Genomic DNA, 22,264 nt, shown 5'->3' with positions numbered 1-22,264 from the left:
CCCAAACATGGGAACAAGAGTCCTCAGGTTTATCCCGAACACCCCAGCACTCGTGGCATGGGGGCAGAAGCCGAGGACTAGCCATCTCTCAGATTGGATAAACAGCCAAATAGAAGGTAATATTTTAAATTCACACAAGCGTTGCATAGAGAATACGATACAAGTTTTCATACATACAGGACAAAACGAGCAAGTCTCATTCAAATATTACATTTTGTGAACATTCATCCGCGACAAGACGGGCGCCCGGCAGAACACCCTCGTAGTACATCTCGGGGTGGCGGTGCTCCTTTCCCTCCGGCGGCCCCTCCTTGATCAGCTTCACGGCGTCTAGCTTGACCCACTGCGTTTTTACACGGGCGAAAGCCCGGCGTGTACCTTCAATGCAGACGGATCGCTTGACGATCTCCAGCCGTGGGCAGGCATCCACAAGCCACCTCACCAGGCCAAAGAATCTGTTCGGAAGGGCGTCGCCAGGCCACAACCGGACTATGAAGCCCTTCATGGCCTGATCGGCCGCCTTATGTAGCTCGACCATCTGCTTCAGCTGGTCGCTCATTGGCACCGGATGTTCGGCCTCAGCATACTGAGACCAGAACAGCTTCTCCGTCAAGCTCCCGTCCTCGGCCTGGTAAAATTGTGCGGCATCGGACACACTGCGGGGCAAATCTGCGAATGCTCCTAAAGAGCTCCGGATCCGGGTAAGTAATCGATAATTTACTTTTACATGCTTGCTTTGCATATAGAAAGCCTTACCCGCTGCTATGTTCTTCATCGCGTCGATCTCCTGAAGGGCCTTCTGGGCCTCGGCCTTGGCACCCTTCGCGGTCTCACGGGCCGCGGCAAGCTCAGACTCTCGTGTCTTCAAGTCAAGCTCCAATGCCTCGTGCTTCGTCACGAGAGCCTGGAGCTCTTGCTGCACCTCGCCCACCCGAACCTCGTGCCTCTCCCACTCGGTGCGCTCCTTGGCCGCTGTCTCTTCGGCCTTGGTTAGCCCTTGCTTCAGGGTCGCCACCTCGGCCGTGGCCCCTGGCAAAACATACAATGATCCTGTCATTCTGCAATCGCGTCCTTTCTTATATATACATATATCTATAGACGGGGTATTACTTACCCTCGTTCTCCTCGAGCTGCCTCTTGACAAGGCCGAGCTCTTTCTTGGACCCGTCAAGGTCCTGCTTCAGTACAACGACCTCCGCAGTTAGTGCGGCGGACGCCAGCAGAGAAGCCTGCATATGCATATTGACATACTTATATTAGACTCCTGCGATTTTATTTGATCCTCTGTTCGGCTTTTCTTTGCGAACACCGAACAAAGCATTAGGGGCTACTGTCTATGCGGTAATACTTCTACTACATTTTAAAACACTTACCTCGAAGCCTGTTAGAAGGCTAGTACAGGCTTCAGTCAATCTGCTCTTGGCGGACTGAACCTTCTGGATCACCACACTCATGATAGTGCGGTGCTCCTCCTCGATGGAAGCACTGTGAAGCGCTTCCAATAGATTGTCCGGCACCTCTGGATGGACAGAGGTCACCGGCACATGCGTCTCACCCCTCTTAGAAGGAGACAGCCTGCCCGAGCCCGGAACCGCTGGAGGTTCCGGCGCGGTGTTCGGCTGAGGGCCGAACTCGGAGCTCTCAGGGGCCCCGTCCCCTCTGCTCCCGAAGTCTAGAAGGTCGCCTTGAGGTGCCTCCGGGACTGTCTCCCCTCGATCCGGTGCCTCTTGAGACAACACCTCGGCATCGTCGGCAGGATGAGGGGAGGTGGCAGTCGGGACTGGATCGCTATCCATGTCCGACGAACCCAGGGAGCCGTCCGATGATACCTCGATATTGGCTCGTGGCGGCCTGTGTAATTATGTTCGGCGATTAGGGAAACCAATGCGACAAAGGAATCCTATGGGTTACTTTGGTATCCGAATACTTACGATCTCCCCTAGGGCTTGGCCCTGGGCAACCACTCGTCTTCACTTTCATCGGCGGCGGTGGAGCTGTCCGGAAGGAGAGTCCTTCCCTTCTTGGACCCTCCGGCCTCCCCAGTTCGGGCGGCCTTCCTTTTCTTGTCTCCCCCAGTCGGTGGGGGAGCCTCTTCTTCCTCTTCCTCGTCTTCGGGGGAAGAGTGCGCCGTAGAGTCATCGGACGGTGAGTCCGACGACGCCTGGCGTCGGGAACTCTTTTGAGCTCCCTTGGCCTTCTTGGTCTTCTCCGGCACCTTATAAGGGGCCGGAGTCAACATCTTCGCCAGAAGGGTGTCTGCAGGGCCTTCAGGCAAGGGAGCCGGATGGTCGATTTGTCCGGACATCTTCTGCCAGTCCTGTTAACGGCACGGGAGTTTAGATCCCGCATAGAGTCAATCTATATAAAAATAAGTATCCTGTGAAAGGTAAAACAACTTATCGCGCTGGCTTGGCGCTTCGCGCTAAATCCGCGATCCTCAGTAATGGGGTGAGGGAGCTCGGCAATCTTGAACAACACCCTCCAGGCATCTTCATGAGTCGTGCCGAAGAGCCTGTTCAGAGTTCCGTGTTGCGCCGGATTGAACTCCCACAAGGTGAACTCCCGTTGTTGGCACGGGAGTATCCGGCGGATGAGCATGACCTGGACTATGTTGACGAGCTTGAGCTTCTTGTCCACCATGTTTTGAATACATGTTTGGAGTCCGGTCAGCTCTTTTGAATTACCCCAGGACAGGCCCTTCTCCTTCCAGGAGGTGAGCCACATGGGGGTGCCAGATCGGAACTCTGGGGCCGCTACCCATGCCGGGTCGCGCAGCTCGGTGATATAGAACCACCCCGATTGCCACCCCTTTATGGTTTCCACAAAGGAGCCCTCGAGCCATGTTATGTTGGGCATCTTGCCCGCCATGGCACCTCCGCACTCCGCCTAGCAGCCACCCACCACCTTCGGCTTGATGTTGAAGGTCTTCATCCATAGGCCGAAGTGGGGCTTGATGCAGAGAAAGGCCTCGCACATGACGACAAACGCCGAGATGTTGAGGATGAAGTTTGGGGCCAGATCGTGGAAATCCAGGCCGTAATAGAACATGAGCCCCCGGACGAAGGGGTGGAGAGGGAATCCCAATCCACGGAAGAAATGGGTGAGGAATACAACCTTCTCATGGGGCCTGGGGGAGGGGATGAGTTGCCCCTCATTTGGGAGCCGGTGCGCGATGTCGTCGGGCAGGTATCCGGCTCTCCTTAGTTTCTTGACGTCTCCCTCCGTGACGGAGGAGACCATCCACTTGCCTCCCGCTCCGAACATGGTTGGAGAAGGTTGAGATGGAAGTGAGGACTTGGGCGCTAGAGCTCGAGTGTGCGGGAGCGGATGAGCAGAGGAGGAAGAAGGCGTGGATAGAAAGGTGAATCCTTATCCCTTTATATGGGCGGATAAAACTAAGCGTCCCCACTTGCCTGGTAAAACTCGCTTATCCCCCAAGCGTCGTAATTGATGGCGCGGTTGGGTTACCCACGCCCGTATTGATGAGAATCCCGTAATAAGGGGACACGATCTCTGCTTTGACAAGACGTGTCGAAAAACTGCCTCGCGTTATGTGCGGGGCTGGTTAAAAGAAACGGTTCGAATAATCACCGGGCCATGGCGTAACGACGTGTTGCCGAAACAAGCTAGCGAATTAGATCTGCGAAAACATTATTCTCTCTACGGTGGGATGTGGAACTTACTTTGCAGGGTCGGACACTATCCTCGTATTCAAATTCTTCTATGATGTATTCGGAGAAGGAACCCGCCTTGCAATGCCGAAGACTACTGCGCGCCGGACTCATCGTCATTGAAGCCTGGTTCAGGGGCTACTGAGGGAGTCCTAGATTAGGGGGTCTCTGGACAGCCAGACTATCTCCATTGGTCGGACTGTTAGTCTATGAAGATAAAAGATTGAAGACTTCGTCTCGTGTCCGGATGGGACTCTACTTGGCGTGGAAGGCCAGCTAGGCAATACGTATATGGATATCTCCTCCTTTGTAACCGACCTTGTGTAACCCTAACCCTCTCCGGTGTCTATATAAACCGAAGGGTTTTAGTCCGTAGGACAACAATCACAACATACAATCATACCATAGGCTAGCTTCTAGGGTTTAGCCTCTCTGATCTCGTGGTAGATCTACTCTTGTACTACACATATCTTCAATATTAATCAAGCAGGACGTAGGGTTTTACCTCCATCAAGAGGGCCCGAACCTGGGTAAATATCGTGTCCCCTGCCTCCTGTTACCATCCGGCCTAGACGCACAGTTCGGGACCCCCTACCCGAGATCCGCGGGTTTTGACACCGACAACTATCTTCTCCTTTTTGTCTTCTCCACAACCACCATTCTATTCCACCTATAGTGCTATATCCATGGCTCACGCTCATGTATTGCATGAAGATTGAAAAGGTTTTGAAAAAGTTAGAGTATGAAACAATTGCTTGGCTTGTCATCGGGGTTGTGCATGATTTAAATACTTTGTGTGGGGAAGATGGAGCATAGCCAGACTATATGATTTTGTAGGGATAACTTTCTTTGGCCATGTTATTTTGAGGAGACATAATTGCTTTGTTAGTATGCTTGAAGTATTATTATTTTCTATGCCAATATAAACTTTTGTCTTGAATCTTTCTAATCTGAATATTCATACCACAATTAAGAAGATTTGCATTGAAATTATGCCAAGTAGCACTCCGCATCAAAAATTCTCTTTTTATCATTGACCTACTCGAGGACGAGCAGGAATTAAGCTTGGGGATGCCTGATACGTCTCCAACGTATCTGTAATTTTTGATTGCTCCATGCTATATTATCTACTGTTTTGGACTATATTGGGCTTTATTTTCCACTTTTATATTATTTTTGGGACTAACCTATTAACCGGAGGCCCAGCCTAGAATTGCTGTTTTTTTTTTGCCTATTTCAGTGTTTCGGATAAACAGAATATCAAACGGAGTCCAAACGGAATAAAATCTTCGGAAACGTGATTTTCTCACCGAACGTGATCCAGGAGACTTGGACCCTACTGCAAGGGATCAAAGAGGTGGTCATGAGGGTGGGGGTGCCCCCCCCCAAGGGCGCGCTCCCCTGCCTCGTGGGCCCCTCGGTGCTCCACCGACGTACTCCTTCCTCCTATATATACACACGTACCACCAAACGATCAGAACAGGAGGCAAAAACCTAATTCCACCGCCGCAACTTTCTGTATCCATGAGATCCCATCTTGGGGCCTGTTTCGGAGCTCCGCCGGAAGAGGGCCATCATCACGGAGGGCTTCTACATCATCATAGCCTCTTCGATGAAGTGTGAGTAGTTTACCTCAGACCTTTGGGTCCATAGTTAGTAGCTAGATGGCTTCTTCTCTCTTTTTGGATCTCAATACAAAGTTCTCCCGCTCTCTTGTGGAGATCTATTCGATGTAATCTTCTTTTGCGGTGTGTTTGTTGAGACCAATGAATTGTGGGTTTATGATAAAGTCTATCTATGAATAATATTTGAATCTTCTCTGAATTCTTTTATGTATGATTGGTTATCTTTGCAAGTCTCTTCGAATTATCCGTTTGGTTTGTCCAACTAGATTGGTAGTTCTTTCCATGGGAGAAGTGCTTAGCTTTGGGTTCGATCTTGCGGTGTCCTTACCCAGTGACAGAAGGGGTAGCAAGGCACGTATTGTATCGTTGCCATCGAGGATAACAAGATGGGGTTTATTTCATATTGCATGAATTTATCTCTCTACATCATGTCATCGTGCTTAAGGCGTTACTGTGTTTTTAACTTAATACTCTAGATGCATGCTGGATAGCGGTCGATGAGTGGAGTAATAGTAGTAGATGCAGAATCATTTCGATCTACTTGTCACAGACGTGATGCCTATATACATGATCATGCCTAGATATTCTCATAATTATGCTCAATTCTATCAATTGCTCAACAGTAATTTGTTCACACACCGTAGAATACTTATGCTCTTGAGAGAAGCCACTAGTGAAACCTATGGCCCCCGGGTCTATTCTCATCATATCAATCTCCATCACTTTTATATTGTTTTGCTATTTACTTTGCTTTTACTTTTTACTTTGCATCTTTATATCAAAAATACCAAAAATATTCTATCTATCAGATCTCACTCTCGTAAGTGACCGTGAAGGTCTTGAAACCCCTAATCGCGTTGGTTGCGAGTAGCTATCGCTTTGTGCGGGTACGAGGGACTTGAGCGTGGGCTCCTACTAGATTGATACCTTGGTTCTCAAAAACTGAGGGAAATACTTACATTACTCTGCTGCATCATCCCTTCCTCTTCGGGGAAAACCAACACAAGCTCAAGACGTAGCAGGAACGCGTCGAGCGACGCGGTGTCGGAGTCAACCAGCATCGGGTCGGTGGAGCCTACGGACTCCAAGTCCACAGCAGGCTCACTGGCGACATGGAGTTGGTCGAGGAGGCCCGCGAGGAGGCTCTCGGGACCGCCTGTGCCCGCGTCGAATGCGGGCTCGTCAGAGAGGCGGACCTCGCCGACAAGATCGGCGAGGCAACTGGCCGCGCAGGCGATTTCCGTGCCAAGCAGCGCGTCGGCACAGACTCCGTCTGGCGTGCCAGGCTGGCTGCGCTCGCCAGGGAGAAAAAGGGTTCCCGTCCAGAACAGGTCTCCGGACGACGGTGCACCTGGCCCCACAGTGGGCGCCAAATGTCGGGGGTTGGGTGCGACATAGGCCAAAATATGGCTTATCATGGTGGGAGCGAGTAGGACGTCACCGGTGCCCGGAAGCGGGATTAGGCGTAGACATGAACGTCGGCATACTTTACCCAGGTTCGGGGCTCTCCTAGGAGATAACACCCCTAGACATGCTCTGCGGGGTCTCCGCATGATCACTAAGGCAAAGTGAGTACAAGGGTGCTCCTCGAGCTATATGCTGGAGGTAGGAGAAGGCAAGGCTAGCTTTCTCCTTCCTATATCTCTGGTCTAGTTCTAATGGGTCCGAACCCTTTGCATGGGTGCCCTGGGGGGTTTATATAGGCCTACCCCCTAGGGGTACAAGGGTAATATGACTGGGCGCAGGCCCAGCCGTCAGTCTCTTCGGTCGCCGAATTTTCCGCCGACTGCTGGGGCCCGCCGATTGGGGGGGCCCCGCCGACTGGTCTGGTACGGAGCCGACAGGCCGTACCCGCCGCTTGGGGGTCTTGCCGGCTGCTGATCACTGTAGCCGTGCTTCTAATGACGCGGGCTTGGTCGAAGGATCATGGCTACAGCACCGCCGTCATGGCGGGAGATTACTCTAGCCACTCCCCGTCTTGTCTGGTTAATCACGCGTGGGGCCCGTTGGATGAGCAGGCCAACTCCTAGGGGTCGACTCCCATCGGGTCTGATTGGTAGGGCTCTTTGCCGTCTTCTAGACTCTCGCTGACTGGTGGGGCCCGTCGTCTTTGGGCCGTTCAGACAGGCCGTCGTGGGAGCAGGACTCCGCCTGCCCGTAATTATGTCAGGGCTGGCATAGCAACAGTGTCGCATCGGGCAGGGCTCCTCATTGGTACAGCGCATTGTGGCCCGCCAGCCCTTAGGAAGGGGAGGGGATGGGCTGCACTGTAGCCATTCCCTGTCCCGTCCCCCTTGATGTGGGTATGGGCTTCGAAGGGTCCGCGGGCCGACTCCTCGGAGCCGGCTTCTCTGGAAGCCGCCTGGCAGGAGTCGGCTTGTCTCGACCTCGCCTTCTGGACTCGGCCGTCTACGGGGAGCCGGCTATTTCTCCAGCCGGCTTCCAGAAGGCGGCTCTTTACCTTAGCATCCTGAGGGGCGCGGTCAGCCCCGATGTCTCGAAAGGTTATGGGTGTCGGGTTAGCCTACCCGTGGCCCAATACTCCGACAGTTGGTTTTCCCTTGAAGAGGAAAGGGTGATGCAGCAAAGTAGCATAAGTATTTCCCCCAGTTTTTGAGAACCAAGGTATCAATCCAGTAGGAGGCCACGCACGAGTCCCTCGCACCTACACAAACAAATAAATCCTCGCAACCAATGCGATAAGGGGTTGTCAATCCCTACACGGTTACTTACGAGAGTGAGATATGATAGATATGGTAAGATAATATTTTTGGTATTTTTATGATAAAGATGCAAAGTAAAATAGAAGGCAAAGGAAATAACTAAGTATTGGAAGATTAATATGATGGAAGATAGACCCGGTGGCCATAGGTTTCACTAGTGGCTTCTCTCAAGAGCATAAGTATTCACGGTGGGTAAACAAATTACTGTTGAGAAATTGACAGAATTGAGCATAGTTATGAGAATATCTAGGTATGATCATGTATATAGGCATCACGTCCGAGACAAGTAGACCGACCTGCATCTACTACTATTACTCCACACATCGACCGCTATCCAGCATGCATCTAGAGTATTAAGTTCAAGAGAACAGAGTAACGCTTTAAGCAAGATGACATGATGTAGAGGGATAAACTCATGCAATATGAAATAAACCCCATCTTGTTATCCTCGATGGCAACAATACAATATGTGCCTTGCTGCCCCTACTGTCACTGGGAAAGGACACCACAAGATTGAACCCAAAGCTAAGCACTTCTCCCATTGCAAGAAAGATCAATCTAGTAGTCCAAACCAAACTGATAATTCGAAGAGACTTGCAAAGATAACCAATCATACATAAAAGAATTCAGAGAAGATTCAAATATTGTTCATAGATAAACTTGATCATAAACCCACAATTCATAGGTCTCAACAAACACACCGCAAAAGAAGATTACATTGAATAGATCTCCACAAGAGAGGGGGAGAACTTTGTACTGAGACCCAAAAAGAGAGAAGAAGCCATCTAGCTAATAACTATGGACCCGTAGGTCTGAAGTAAACTACTCACACTTCATCGGAAGGGCTATGGTGTTGATGTAGAAGCCCTCCGTGATCGATGCCCCCTCCGGCGGAGCTCCGGAACAGGCCCCATGATGGGATCTCGTGGATACAGAAAGTTACAGCGATGGAATTAGGGTTTTGGCTCCGTATCTGGTAGTTTGGGGGTACGTAGGTATATATAGGAGGAAGGAGTACGTCGGTGGAGCAACAGGGGGCCCACGAGGGTGGAGGGCGCGCTTGGGGGGGTAGGCGCGCCCCCTACCTCATGGCCTCCTGGTTGATGTCTTGACATAGGGTCCAAGTCCTCTGGATCATGTTCGTTCCGAAAATCACGTTCCCGAAGGTTTCATTCCGTTTGGACTCCGTTTGATATTCTTTTTCTGTGAAACCCTAAAATTGGCAAAAACCAGCAATTCTGGGCTGGGCCTCCAGTTAATAGGTTAGTCCCAAAAATAATATAAAAGTGTATAATAAAGCCCAATAATATCCCAAACATAATATAATATAGCATGGAACAATCAAAAATTATAGATACGTAGGAGACGTACCAGTGATCCTTTCGTAATGGCGAGCGATCACATTAAGTCCAGAGCCTCGTTTAAAGGAGAGGGTCGGCCGGAGAAACGAGAGTCCATGGGGCTGTCCAGAGTTGGAGCCCTCCTCGCGGTGTCCGCTTGACACAGACCTCGAGAGTTCGGACTTAGGGTCCGGTGGAGTATCCGGTGCTTGAGTGACAAGAGGAGTTCGGTTCATCTTCGGGTTAGCCGATGATGTCATCCCCTCCGGGTCTCCGATAACAAGTTCCATAATTGTAGAGAGTCCGACAGGCTCTAGACTCCCATCTTCGGACCTGTCGGCCTACTCTGGATCTAAGGCCAGAGCGTTAATCGGGGCCGCAAACCCTTCAAAGATCAAATCTCCTTGGATATTAGCGACATAGTTTAGGTTCCCGAAACTGATCTGACGACCAGGGGCGTAGCTATCGATCTGCTCGAGGTGGCAATTGAATTGGCACGTAGTGCGAATCTGCCGAATATGAAAATTTGGCCCGGGGGGAATCTTCCCTGAAGCAGCATCATTGTGGATGATCGAACAAGCCATCAAATCCTTTGTCGACAGCACAGAGGAACTCTCAATGAAAGCACCAATGTTGCTGTCAAAACCGACAGATCTCGGGTAGGGGGTCCCAAACTGTGCGTCTAAGGATTGAAGGTAACAGGAGGCAGGGGACACGATGTTTACCCAGGTTCGAGCCCTCTTGATGGAGGTAAAACCCTACGTTGTGCTTGATTGACTTTGATGAGTATAGGGGTTACAAGAGTTGATCTACCACGAGACCGTAATGGCTAAACCCTAGATGTCTAGCCTGTATGATTATGACTGCCTCTACGGACTAAACCCTCCGGTTTATATAGATACCGGAGGGGGCTAGGGTTTGTACAGAGTCAGTTTATAGAGAAAGGAATCTTCATATCTGAACGCCAAGCTTGCCTTCCACGCCAAGGAGAGTCCCATCTGGACATGGGGGAAGCCTTCTATCTTGTATCTTCATGCCCCCACCAGTCCGGCCCATGTTAGATACCCCGGACGCCCGAGGACCCCTAATCCAGGACTCCCTCACGTGCTAGCTAGCTATCTAGCCAGCGGCCGTAGTGTGTGAGCTCCACGGTGCGTCGGTGAGCGTGGCACGGGCAAGGCACGGGCGGCGAGCATGTGGGCTGGGGTGAGGCGGCCGCGGTGAGTGGCGACAGGCGGGCACTGGCAGGGAACAGGCGCGACGATTACGGTGAATTTGTCCAGCGCCTGTGTGCTCGTCGTCGACGCCGATGGTGGTCGTCCGTGAAGTGTTCGGTGAAATGTCTAAGCCGGACAAAGCCACACATATTTTGGGATGGGTCGGCCGCGTTGGATGCACCGACAACTGGACAACCGCATGCAGACGTGGTGTCAGTTTTTCTACCCCTAACGGACAAAATCCAAACAAAATCAGACGTCTGTTTGGGGTCGGCGGTTGAAGTTGCCCTTATGGTAACTCCAATGAGGTGACCCATTTCATCCGTCCATGTCTATTTGGGTCGCGACGGACAAAAACTCCGTCCCAACGCGCTGACCCAAACCCAAAATGCGTCTGTTTCATGTCCGTGCCAACCCATTTCAGGCCAAAATTTGGGCCTCAAATGTGTTGTTGCGGACACGAAGCAGATGCGCCGGACGTCCCCTTAGTGTCCGTTGAGGGAGTCCTGGATTAAGGGGTCCTCGGGCGTCCGGGCTATGTGACGTGGGCAGGACTAATGGGCCATGAAGATACAAGACAGAAGACTTCCTCCCGTGTCCGGATGGGACTCTCCTTTACGTGGAAGGCAAGCTTGGCGTTCAGATATGAAGATTCCTCCCTCTGTAAACCGATTCTGTACAACCCTAGGTCCCTCCGGTGTCTATATAAACCGGAGGGTTTAGTCCATAGGGGCGATCATAATCATACATTCTAGACAATTAGGGTTTAGCCATTATGATCTCGTGGTAGATCAACTCTTGTAACCCCTATATTCATCAAAGTCAATCAAGCAGGACGTAGGGTATTGCCTCCATCAAGAGGGCCCGAACTTGGGTAAACATTGCGTCCCTGTCTCCTATTACCATCGATCCTTAGACGCACAGTTCGGGACCCCCTACCCAAGATCTGCCGGTTTTGACACCGACATTGGTGCTTTCATTGAGAGTTCCTCGGTGGTGTCGACAATAGGATCGATGGCTCGCCTTGTTATCAAGCACAGTATCACTTCCAGAGAAGCCCTAGCCTCAGGCCAAACCCTCCGGCTAGGTAGCTTTACCATGGCCGCCCGTTCGGCCTTTAAGCCAATGATGACTTCCCAAGTCATCGTACGTCTCTGTGTTGACCCCGAATACTCTAAATGGATGGACCTGACGGATTTGTCGTTTTTAAACGAACTCCTAGATCGCATCGCCGCCCTGGGGGTCGCTACAGACTATGATCGGATTGGGCTTAAACCCGATCAGAGAGAAATCAAATCTCCGCCGGTCACCCATCAGATAGCGGTTGTAGAGGAGCAAAACAACAACTCTTCCCCTATGCTAAAAATAAGTTGTGTTCGGATTTCTGAGCTCGGAGAGCCGGATACCCGTCTGTAGGGTGACACTTCCAATCCTCCGAACTTAGAATCGGGCGTTGGGCCTAAAGAATCATTGGACACCCCGGAGTCCGAACTAATAAACTCGGAAGTTTTATAAACTCCGGACTCCACATTGGGTCAGGGTTCGGATTTAACGCCACCCACCCACTACAAGCAATATTCGCCAAGAAATTCCGGTTTCCCGGATATACGCGACCTCATGTACGTACGACAATAGCCTCAGGAAGCAGTTCATCACTTTTGGGCCAGATTCCTCCTTGTCAAGGACAAGATTAAAGATTGTCGCGATGAGGATGCGATTTCAGTATTCTGCAATAATTGCACGAATGAAGGAATCCTCAACGCCCTCAACCACCGTCGCGTACTACACTTCACTGACTTGGCAACCATAGTACAGAAGTATTGCGCAATGGAAAGCGTCTGGAAAACTCAGACAACTTACTGGGAACCACCGGCCTGCATGCCACCTCCCTGGCAGGCAAAAAGATGCACTCTCACGGGGCACCCGACACTGTAGGCAAGAAAATTAAACCCATTACGGCACGAGGAACCGTACTTGAGGGATGGCTCGATAAGCCATGCAAAATACACATGACACCGGATAACGAACCAACCCACAGCCTCAGAGCATGTTGGATACTCCGGCAAGTGGCCAAGAGCGGCGAGGATATCCTCATCAAAAACATCTCAGAGCAGTACTCTTCGGAAGACAACGACCTCAGAGTATTGACGGTCTTCGAGACTTTTGCTTCAAACAATCGGCGCAAGAAGGCACTCCGTGACCTTGCCGAAGTCTGCCAAGTCGCAACAATAAATCCCTAGAATGACACGGCTATAACTTTTAATGCCGAGGACGAACCAAAAGTCTGGTCAGTCCGGGCACCAGCTGCCTTGGTTCTCAATCCAATTGTGGATGGCTTTCAGCTCACTAAAGTGCTCATGGACGGCGGCAGCGGGTTGAACCTCATCTACGAGGACACGCTCAATAAAATGCAAATGGATAGGATCCGTATCGAGCAAAGTAATACGACCTTTCGAGGAATCACTCCAATCAGGAAGCAAGATGTGCGGGAAAAATTAAACTCGACGTGGTATTCGACACACCGGAGAACTATCGGTCCAAAGAGATAACCTTCCAAGTGGTCCCTTTCAACAGTGGATATCACGCCCTGTTGGGGCAAGACGCATTCACGCGCTTTCAAGCCACACCTCACTACGGGTATATGAAACTCAAGATGCCTGGGCCAAACGGTATTATCACTCTCGCCAATGAACCGGACATAGCGCTCCGCGCCAAAAACAAAACCGCATCCCTGGCCCTCGAAGCACTATCTGAGGCCCATGCGGCCGAAGAATTAACCAAACTATGCTCCACGGTGGATAGGGATGGTGTAATCCTCGATAAGCGGCCCAAATCCACCTCCTTCAAACCAGCAGACGAAATAGTTAAATTTCAAGTTCACCTGACGGACCCCAAGAAGACAGCTTCCATCGGAGCACCGCTGGACCCGACAGTCGACGCCGCATTACGCGCGTTCCTGTGCCAGAACTGGGACATATTCACCTGGCACCCTTCTGATATGCCAGGAATCCCACGCAGATTGGCCGAACACAACCTCAATATATTAAAGGGATACAAGTTGGTCAAGCAAATACTGAGGCGCTTTTCCGAACGCAAACAACAAGCTATGGGGGAGGAGCTAGGCAAGTTAATTGAGGATGGGTTCATCAGAGAAATAAAACACCCAGACTAGCTAGCAAACCTGGTGATGGTACCAAAGAAGGATAAATCCTGGCGCCTGTGCATCGATTTCAAAGACCACAACAAGGCCTACCCCAAGGATCCCTTCCCGCTCCCCCGCATCGATCAGATCATTGATGCTACTTCAGGACACGACTCATTGTATTTCCTCGACACATACTCCGGATACCATCAAATCAAAATGAAGGAATCTGATCAAGCCGCGACGGCATTCATTACCCCATACGGGCCTTTCTGCTTTAACACTATGCCCTTCGGGATGAAAAACACCAGCGCAACCTACCAATGCATGATTCAAACATGTCTGGAGAAACAAATCGGCAAAACGGTCGAAGCATATGTGGACGATGTCGTCATCAAAACTAAGCACATTGAGTCACTAGTAGACGACCTAAGTCTCACATTCGACAACCTCCGTACATATGACATCAAGCTCAATCCAGAAAAGTGTGTCTTCGGCATCCCCGTCGGAAAACTGCTGGGCTTCATCGTTTCCAATAGAGGAATTGAGGCAAACCCAGCCAAAATCCGAGCTTTGTCACAATTGGCTACACCAACAGACCTCAAACAGGTCCAAAAACTAGCAGGATGTGTGGAAGCTTTAAGCCGCTTTATCTCCAGATTAGGAGAAAAAGCATTGCCACTATATCGCCTACTCCGACGCACTGACCGTTTTGAGTGAACGGACGTGGCAACGACCGGACTAGAAGAAATAAAAGCTCTTTTAGCGAGCAATCCAGTCCTGGCCGCGCCGAACGTCGGTGGACCCATGTTATTATACATCTCTGCAACACACCAGGTGGTGAGTGCGGTGCTCGTCGTTGAACGAGAGGAGGACGGACATAAATTCCCACTTCAGAAACTGGTATGTTATGTATCCACTATCCTCACACCATGCAAGTCCCGGTACCCTCATTGCCAAAAGATAGCATATGCGGTCTTCATGGCATCCCGGAAGCTATGTCACTACTTCCAAGAGTGCTCAATCACGGTGGCTTCCGAAGTACCACTCAATGACATAATAAACAACCGCGAAGGTACAGGACGGATTGCCAAGTGCGCCATTGAGCTCTTGCCATTTGATATAACATACAAACCACACTGAGCCATTAAATCCCAAGTATTGGCTGACTTCGTCGCCGAATGGACAAAGGCCGAACTCCCTAAAGAGTACGGCACATATTCCTATTGGGTCATGCACTTCGATGGCTCTAAAATGCTGGCCGGTCTAGGAGCGGGCGTTGTCTTAACGTCCCCCACAGGAGACACAGTCCAGTATGTACTCCAAATATTATACACAGACTCCAATAACGCAGCCAAATACGAGGCCTTATTGCACGGTCTTCGGATGGCTGTCTCCATGGGAATACGACGCCTGGAGGTGCACGGAGATTCGAACCTCGCAATATCCCAAATAAACGGAGACTTCGACGCCAAAGATCCAAAGATGGCGGCCTATTGTAACGTCGTACTCAAAATATCAGCTCGGTTCGAGGGACTCGAGTTTCATCATGTGGCTCGAGAAAGTAATCAAGCGGCGGATGTCCTTGCTCGCATGGGCGCCAAGTGTGACCCCGTCCCACCTAACATCTTTTTGGAAAGGCTCTTCAAGCCATCTGCGGTGTGGCAGGATGAGAGCGGCAACACTAGTCCGGATCCAATTATACCCCCAGACTCCGAACACAATACCGATAGCATCGGGGGCTTATCACTGGAATAACACCATCTGCACATCTAATAATGGCAGTAATTGCCCCATGGACCGAACCCTTCTTGGCCTACCTTAATAGGCGAGAGCTCCCTGAGGATCAGAATGAGGCTCGATGCATCGTTCGGCGTTCAAAAGCCTACAAGATTCATGAAATAGAGCTCTACAAGAAGAGCACTACCGGAATACTTCAAAGATGTATCTTCGAAGAAGAAGGACGACAGCTCCTGGCCGAAATCCATGCTGGTCTTGGCGGTCACCACACCACGGCTCGAGCTCTTGTAAGCAAGGCCTTCCGTATCGTTTTCTTCTGGCCAACGGCCCGAGCAGATGCATAGGACCTTGTCCAACGTTGTGTGGGATGCCAGATTTTCGCTAATCAAAGCCATATGCCGCCTACCGCCTTACAAACAATCCCCATTACTTGGCCTTTCGCGGTCTAGGGGCTTGATATGGTCGGACCCCTTAAAGGGGGAAGCCATAAGAAAAAATATCTGGTGGTCATGGTAGATAAATTCACTAAGTGGATAGAGGCCAAACCAGTTAAAACGATCGAAGCCGGACCAATGATAGACTTCATATCCGGTGTCGTACACCATTATGGTGTCCCACACAGCATCATCACCGATAACGGCTCCAACTTTACAGCCGACGAAGTGAAAACATGGTGTGCTAACCTGGGCATCAAGCTCAATTATGCCTCCGTCTATCACCCCCAAACAAACGGTCAAGTCGAACAAGCTAATGGTCTTATCATGAGCGGCATTAAGCCTAGACTAGTACGATCTTTAAAAGAGTCAGAGAAACACTGGGTCGAGGAGCTCGACTCCGTACTCTGGGGGCTCCGGACCACGCCCAATCGCACTACCGGCTACACACCATTCTTCATGGTGTACGACGCGGAGGCTACTTTTCCCTGCGACATCATTCATGACTCACCTCGAGTGCGCATGTACGAAGAGAGAGAAGCCGAGCTTGATCGGCAGGACAGTCTAGATGCCTTGGAGGAGGACCGTGATGTTGCAAAAGCCCGTTCCGCATTCTATCAACAACAAGCTCGCAGATATCAAAGCAGAGAAGTGCGGGCCAAGACTTATAATGTTGGTGAACTCGTTCTACGCTTGCTAGAAAAGAAAAAGGACAAACTCAAGCACAAGTGGGAAGGTCCCTTCATTATAGATGAAGTTCTCACTGGAGGTGCGTACCGTCTATGTGATGCATCGGATAATCGCTTAGAGCCGAACCCGTGGAATGCGGCCAAACTCCGAAGATTCTACGCCTAGAGCCGGACTCATTGTTCATTTTCTTTTTCTCCTCTTTTCATTTTCTCTCTCTTTAAATTTTTTTCTTTAGCTTTATAGCTCTTATGCGGCTAGACCGCACACTTATGAGGTACACATCCTTAAATGTATACGCCCATAATACCTGGGGGTTTCTTTTACAGAAGCTTATTATCATTTTCCGAGCATCAAGCTCACCACATATGTGTCCTTTTATCATATATACCTTTTCTTCACCATTATACGCACCTTTATGACTTAAGTTTTTGCCAAGCTGGGTTGCTTGGCTCCTGTGCTTATGCCCTACGTCCCCGTTTGTTCGGCTAGGGCATAAAGGGAGCACCTCTGCGATTGTTACAGCCGGGTCATCCAGACTTGTACCTCAGATTGGGTGAAGCCGAAAGCTAGTGTTCTTAAGGGAATAATCAGTCGTTGGACTAAAGATATTTTACCTTTGTTGCATCACAAACCCCCAGATATTATATATACTGCAATTTTTTCGAATCAAAGTTTGGGCATGCACACTAACGCATGTTCACCCAGGGAAAGGAACCCTTAACGGAACTATTCTCTCTGGAAGATGTTTCTTACAATCAATAAGTAATATAACATAGCTAGCCGAACACAACTTGTCTATTGAAGCAACTATGACCCCTATGCCTGGTTTCCACGCATGCCCCGGTATTCATCGCCAGTCCGGTATTCGGAAACACTCCGCACCCTCGGGGCCGGAGGTCAAAGCGAAAAGGTCGGCCATGACAATCGTTTTACTATTCGGCTAGGGACAAATTTGTCAATTGAAGCACATAGTCACTTGGACTCAAAAGCTTCTTCCTCTATACCATCTAACAGGCTTTCTAGCTTACAATCCTATTGTGAAAACTTGGCAGCTATCTTTACTTGGTCATATACCAAGCTCACTGGAATCTCTGGTCCATCTGACCCCCGAGGTCCGGCCTGGGCCATATGATTCGGATCAAGTCCGGTGTACCGCGTTTTCACCATGGCCCAGGCCTCTCGTGCGCCTTCCCGGCAAGTTGATATCTTCCATAATCCAAAGCGGGGCCGAGCTCCCTTGAATAGCTTCACAAGCTCCTCCATAATTCCTAGAGGGGATGTGGATGGCCATAAAGCCTTGGCAACACTCCGCATCGCTTTCCGAGCTCACTCGTGCACTTGTGACAGCTCTTGCAGCAGATCGCCTTGAGCTCCGGACATTTCCTCTTCGGGCCAGCCAGTCGGCATACCCGCAGACATAAATCTGTCAACTCATTTTTTACCACACTACACGAAGGTAAGTTCAAAAGCATACTGAATATGCCGCCCCATAGCTTCCTGTTCTCTTTTACGGTGTCCACTAGCTAGACTCGCACGTCTTTTAGCTCTTCGCCCAGCAGGGTGTTGGAATCTTGCAGCTTGTTCTTATCATCCCTGGTCCGTGTCAACACACGCTCGCCAGCGCCCAATTGCTTTTCGGCCTGATGTTTACCCGCCTGTGCGACCTTCAGTTCCTCTTTCAGTTGATCTAACGATCCTGCCATGGGAAATACAACAGTGTTGACATTACTGGTATATGATTGATATTTTTCTGGACGGAGGAGAACATTACCAGGCGGTGCCTCCTTGGATTTCTCCAGTTCGGCGGTGGCAACAGCTAGTTGGGTCCGACACTTTTCCAGCTCATAAGACAGCATGTTGTTCTTCTACGTGAGTGCCTGATTATACAATAATCCTTAAATCAGTTGTCTCAACTGCTTCAAGTCTCGGGGGCTACTGGTGTATGATTACCAGATCTATACAATGCATGCTTACCCGTATATCTTTCAAATATTGGTCAGTGGCTCTGCAAGCCCATCCCGAGCAGCTCGGATGTACGCATCAGCTGAGCTGAAGGCATCGAACGCCTCTTTAGTAAAGCTGGGGTCGCGAAGAGTGCCCCTCCGTCGCCGATGATTCATGGCGCTCTCTACTTCAGAGTTCGTGACGGATACATCATCCGAATCCTCTGAGGGAGGACAATCCGGCGTCACTCCCGTGTCAGCCCCCGCCCTAGAGGCAGGGTCTGGAACCTGATTGGTGGAGGCGCGACCGGCAGGATCCCCGGACATAGTCCGGCGAATACTCTTCCTGATAAAACACAGCGGACAATGTCACAGTTCGATGTGACCGCCAGGGGGCGTATTTAAAGCCATGCCTCTTTGATGAAGGCTCGGCCGAGTTGTCATTTGCCTTCCTCTTCGAAGATCCGCCCAGCGCAGGCGCCGCTCTCTTATGAGACGCCTCTGGTGTAGCATGGTGCGCCGAGCGCCTCCCCTTTGGAGCACGAGACAGTGCGGTGGGTGAGGCATAATAAGGAAGCTCTTTTGGAGGAGATGTCTCCTGACTACTTACATATGAGGCAGGAAGGAGGCCAGGATAATCAACCATGATGGCCACTTCTGTGTCGTCATAGCTCGCCTGGTAGAAGACTCCCTCCTTGAGCTCTACAAATATGTCTGGGTCCTCTTCGAATTCGGGATCGAGGTCCCAGTTGTGGTTCTCTGGCTATGGAGCGGGGCTATGGATCCCCGCGATAACCTTCCGCCATTCCTGTCAAAAATGGACGGGTTAGTGTCAATTAAACATGACTCAAGGAGAGGATTGAGTAAGGTGGTGGGATTAAAACTCACCCAGTTAGGGGGATTGTACATGAAGAATCCCTCTCGGCACTTAAGACGAGTAAATTCCTCTTTCTCCCCTTTGTACAGATCTGCCAATATTGTGGCCAGGGCGGCAGGGGTGTCTGGGCCCTTTCGTCCGCAGCGTGAGGCGTCATCTTCCCCGTTGTAATGCCACATAGCAGGGAGCCCTCTGAATTGGAGTGGCTGAACACCTCTCGCTATGGAAGTCGCCATTACCTCGATTATTGATAATCCGGACTGGGCGAGTGTCCTTATCTTGCCCATTAATTGTTGAACTTCCGCGCTATCTTCCTCCTCGAAGCTCCGAGGGCGCCAGCTATGGTGTTTTCTCGGTGGAGCGCTAGAAAATTCAGGAAGGCCCATTAGGAATGGGTCGGGGAGAGCGACGTCTTCAATATAAAACTACTCTGAGGCCCACTCTTCGGACGCCTTCTTCGGCGTGCCGGACAAGTATCTGGTCCCGGCTATATGCCATATCTCGGCGCCGCCCACCTCGAATATAGATCCCTTTTGGGAGCGGGGGACGAGGCTGAAAAGCTTCCTCCATAACTCAAAATGGGCCTCGCAGCCCAGGAATAGCTTGCAAAGAGCAACAAAACCCGCAATGTGCAGGATAGAGGCCGGCGTAAGATTGTGCAGTTGGAGACCGTAGTACTCCAGGAGACCCCGGAGGAAAGGATGGGTTGGAAATCCGATGCCTCTTAATAAAAAAGGAGACGAAGCACACTCGTTCCCCCTTGGTTGGATTGGGGAAATTTTCCGCCAAGGATTCGCCAGTGAAAGAGGTTAATCCTACTCAAACGGGGACTAGATCCGCGGGGGGAAGGAATCCCTGCGTTTGGAGCTTAACCAGCTGGTCATGCGATACTGAACATCTCTCCCAATCACCTTTTTCGGAGCCATGAGGGCGGGAGGAGGAACTGGGAGTGCTAGCCATGTTTGAATGGTTTCTCCTAGCGAGCTCTAAGGATTTTCTGCCTGGTGTGGAATGGCATCTGAGATCCAATCCCTTTAAATAGATGCCTTTTTTACATGGTCGGGGTGTTATGTGCAAAAAATACTCTGACCTTTTGTATTTGCTCGACACGTGGAAGCGGAAGCAACGGAGGCGCAGAAGCTGAAGGATATGACATTAAATGAAAATTCGAGTATAACTCTTCATGTCAAATGCTTTGAAGTATTTGGAGGAGGAATCCGCCTTGCAATGCCGAAGACAATCTGCGCGTCAGACACATCGCCATTGAAGCCTGGTTCAGGGGCTACTGAGGGAGTCCTGGATTAAGGGGTCCTCGGGCGTCTGGGCTATGTGATGTGGGCTGGACTAATGGGTCATGAAGATACAAGACGGAAGACTTCCTCCCGTGTCCGGATGGGACTCTCCTTTACGTGGAAGGCAAGCTTGGCGTTCAGATATGAAGATTCCTCCCTATGTAAACCGACTCTATACAACCCTAGGTCCCTCCGGTGTCTATATAAACCGGAGGGTTTAGTCCGTAGAGGCGATCATAATCATACAGGCTAGACAATTAGGGTTTAGCCATTACGATCTCATGGTAGATCAACTCTTGTAACCCCTATATTCATCAAAGTCAATCAAGCAGGACATAGGGTATTACCTCCATCAAGAGGGCCCAAACCTGGGTAAACATCATGTCCCTGTCTCCTGTTACCATCGATCCTTAGATGCACAGTTCGGGACCCCTACCCGAGATCTGCCGGTTTTGACACCGACATTCGCCGCGTCCCCACATGGCGGACGGCCAACTACCACCCTGATACATCTATTTTGCATCATGTTTTACTACTGTTATTTATGATGTTTTTATGCATAATAATGCTTTTTGGAGTAATTCTAATGCATTTTCTCTCATAATATGCAAGGTTCACACAAAGAGGGAGAATACCGGCAGCTGGAATTCTGGACCTGAAAAAGCAACTTCAGGCCACCTATTGTGCACATCTCCAAATGAGCTGAAACTTCACGGATAATTTTATGGAACATATAAGAATTATTGGAGAAAATAACTACCAGATGGGCCCACCAGGTGGGCACAACCAACCTGGGCACGCCAGGGAGACCAGGCGCGCCCTGGTGCGTTGTGCTCTCATCTGCCCACCTCCGGTGCCCCTCTTCTGGTATATAAGTCATTTTGACCTAGAAAAAATAAGGGGAGTACTTTCGGGACGAAGCGCCGCCATCTCGAGGCGGAACTTGGGCAGGAGCACTTTTGCCCTCCGGCGGAGTGATTCCGCCGGGGGAACTTCCCTCTCGAAGGGGGAAATCATCGCCATCATCATCACCAACAACTCTCCAATCTTGGGGAAGGCAATATCCATCAACATATTCAACAACACCATCTCCTCTCAAACCCTAGTTCATCTCTTATGTTCAATCTTTGTACCGGAACCTTAGATTGGTGCTTGTAGGTGACTAGTAGTGTTGATTACATCTTGTGTTGATTACTATATCGTTTATTTGGTGGGATAGTATATATTCAGATCCATTATGCTATTTAATACCCCTCTGATCTTGAGCATGATTATCATTTGTGAGCAGTTACTTTTGTTCTTGAGCTCACGGGAGAAATCTTGTTGCAAGTAATCATGTGAATTTGATATGTGTTCGATATTTTGATGGTATGTATGTTGTGATTCCCTTAGTGGTGTCATGTGAACGTCAACTACATGACACTTCACCATATTTGGGCCTAAGGGAATGCATTGTGGAGTAGTTATTAGATGATGGGTTGCGAGAGTGGCAGAAGCTTAAACCCTAGTTTATGCGCTATTCCGTAAGGGGCTGATTTGGATCCAAAAAGTTTAATGTTATGGTTAGATT

Source organism: Triticum dicoccoides, chromosome 1A (genome assembly GCF_002162155.2).
Source record: "Triticum dicoccoides isolate Atlit2015 ecotype Zavitan chromosome 1A, WEW_v2.0, whole genome shotgun sequence".
NCBI lineage: Eukaryota > Viridiplantae > Streptophyta > Magnoliopsida > Poales > Poaceae > Triticum > Triticum dicoccoides.
This window is presented reverse-complemented; position numbering follows the sequence as displayed.